This window comes from Dipodomys merriami, unplaced genomic scaffold (genome assembly GCF_024711535.1).
Source record: "Dipodomys merriami isolate MVZ:Mamm:240054 unplaced genomic scaffold, mDipMer1.0.p SCAF_248, whole genome shotgun sequence".
NCBI classification, from domain to species: domain Eukaryota; kingdom Metazoa; phylum Chordata; class Mammalia; order Rodentia; family Heteromyidae; genus Dipodomys; species Dipodomys merriami.
Window position 1 is genome coordinate 694,751 of NW_027203915.1, and position 3,051 is coordinate 697,801.

Below are 3,051 nucleotides of genomic sequence, written 5' to 3' on the forward strand. Positions count from 1 at the left end.
CATCCTGTGTAGTTAGGATTAGAATTCTGAGCCATTAGCACCAGACTTAATTGTAATTCTGACTTTTGTTATCTCTCTCTTTCAAAAGTACTGGTCCCCATGTGGCTGGAACCCAAGGTGGCCCTCTCATTCTGGTGGTTGGCTGTGGGTCAGGAGCTGTCTCGCTCAGCTTATTGAAACAGCTCCATGGGATAAGCCCCTCTGGCTAGACAGTGACAGTTATTCATTGTCCCTCCAGCCTTACTAGACTTATTGTATTGATTTCTACATCATTTTCTAGCACCTGGCCAAAATTATGATACGTCGTTATGGAACGAAAAAGTAATGCCATCTTAAGAAAGTTATTTAGGGCTCTGGGAATGTGGCTTCAAGGTACGGTGATTGCCTAGCATCCATAAAAGCCTGGGTTCAATTCCTTAGTAACACATAAAAGAAAAACTGGAAGTGGTGCTGTGCCTCAAGTGATAGAGAGCTAGCATTGAGCAAGAAAAAAAAAAGCTCAGGAAAATTCCCTACCCCTGAGTTTTAGCCCCTTGACTGGCAAAAAGAACAAAAACTAAACAAAACAAAACAAATAAACCATTTAGTTAGTAAATGCAAAATAAAGAACCCATACTTGGAATATATAATTGCTCCTTTCATACTGACACCTGACAATAGTCCCTAATTCATTTACTTTACTTATATGAGGATACTGTGTTGAAAAAGTTTTGTTCATTAAGTCACAGTAATTAATACTAAGAATGTGCTTAGATGCCAGGTAAAGTTTAATTCTGGAAATTCAACGATTCCAGGATTTGTGTCATCACTGATAATCACAAAGAGAAGGGTAGGCTAAGTGTGATTTTGAAATTTTTTTGGTCCATTATGGCACCAAAAAGGCAAAGGCTAATTAATTTTTGTGACAGAAAATAATGAATAACTCCAGATAGAAGGAATAAATGATAGTAATTAAGGTATACCAGAAACTGGTCTTGACAACCATTTTTGGTTATTGTAGAACTAGTTCTCAAGTAGGCTTTACCTCATTGCCTTTAGCATTCCAAATCTCTTAGGCTAGCTCTTCATCTCTGTGTGATAAATGTATCTCCTATGCTATTCTTTCATACCTTATCTCCTTTACTTTCTAAAAATCTCATTCTTTCTATATTCCTCTATGAACATTTCCTGATACTAAATACACCTATACAGATGGCAGAGAATGCTAATGTAAGGGTCCCATAGCTCATGAGTCATTAATGTAGGAAAATGGAAAAGGAGGACTTCAATTTTAATGTCATCATTTGGTTAAAATTTCCATTCTTTGTCTACACAGTGTCATTCAGTGCACATAAATGCAAATATGAGCCAGGGGCTGGTGGTTTACATTTGTAATCCTAGATACTCAGGAGGTTGTGACCAGAGGATTGTGGTTCAAAGCCAGCCTGTTCAGGAAAGTCCATGAGACCGTAACCTTCAATCAACCACCAGAAACCCAGAGGTGGTGCTGTAGCTGAGCACCCAGGATCAGAGTACATGCCCCACAACCTATAAAAAGGTAAAATATGACTTTAAGTTTCCCCAAAAGGAACGACAAGATCAATAATCTTCCCAAGCAAAAAAAAAATCCAAAAAGATGCAGTGCACATACTTTTGTTGAGTTATGTTATGGATTCAATGCTGGACATATTCTCTAAAAAAAAATCGTTTAACTAGGGATACAGGTGGACCCATTGCAACAATGAGATGTACAAGTCGTCATGTCGAAAAACGAACTTTACAACTTTGGTGGGGGTCGGAGGGTCGGCTGGGGGGAGGGGGTATATGGGAAGGGATGGGAAGGGGAAACAAAGAGGAGGCAACAATGATTGATAAGAAATGCACTCGTTATCTTGCCCATGTAATTGTAACTCCTCTGTACGGTATGCTCACAATAAAAAAAGGAAGTAAAAATTGTCAAATATTAGCTTTACAATAAACTTCATCTAATATTTCTCGTTTGAAAAGAGAAGTCTATACAGTTGATGTCATTTGGCTTTCTTACTTTCTTAGTTTAAAGCCAAACCAGGCAGGAGAGTCTGTCAAAGTCTTATCTGTAATTACACAGGGAAAAAGCCAGAAGTGGAGTTTTGGTTCAAGCAGTAGAGTACTAGCTTTGGGAATAGGTGAGCTGGAAAGAAAACTGTTCAGGGACAGGGTCCAGCCTCTGGGTTTAAGCCCCAGAACCAAGACCAGCTAAACAAAAAAGGAAACAAAAAACCAGATATTTCATTGGAACCCTCCTTAAAGGAGTATTGGTGTGAGAAATGGCTCCTTTTGCTCTTCATACGCACTGGATGCTTTTTTGGAAACTTTATTGCTCTGGAGAACTCAGGACCAAACTAAAGGAATTGATAACTGACTCCTGCAACAAAAGAATCATCTCAGGGGTAAAATATCCATTCATAAAACACTTTAAAACCTCCATGTCTTTGTTTCTTTGCAGTAGATTTTTTTGGGGGGGTCCAGTCATGGGCCTGAACTCTGGGCCTGGGCACTTTACCTCAGCTTTTCAACTCAAGGCTAGCACTCTACCACTTGAGCCACAGCACCACTTATGGCTTATTTTTTCTTATGGGGTGCTGAGGAATCGAACCCAGGGCCTCAAGCATACAAGGCAAATGCTCTATCACTGAGCCACCTTCACAGTCCCTGCAGTAGAAAATATTTAAAACAACGTTATTTCCTTTTGTTCTATGCTGGCCATCAAATGGCACATTATATCTTTTTGTAATATTCTCAACTTAGAAGTTTACAGAAAAATTATATATGAGTAAAAACACACTAAAAAAAGTCAGGGACAGAGTTTCTTTCAAGCCTTCGTATTTTCTTCTTTTACAGTAAAAAGGAAAGCACAAGTTAACTTGAACTTTGTCATTCCTCTATGTTCCATTCTTCTCCTGGGATCAGTTGCCACATCCAGTAACAGTTATTTCCAGAAACAATCTATGGTGCTGCTCGAGGTATAATGAATGTTTTCTGGCTTCACCGAAATAACCCAAGGAGACCTTTGGACCTGAGGTAACACGTGTT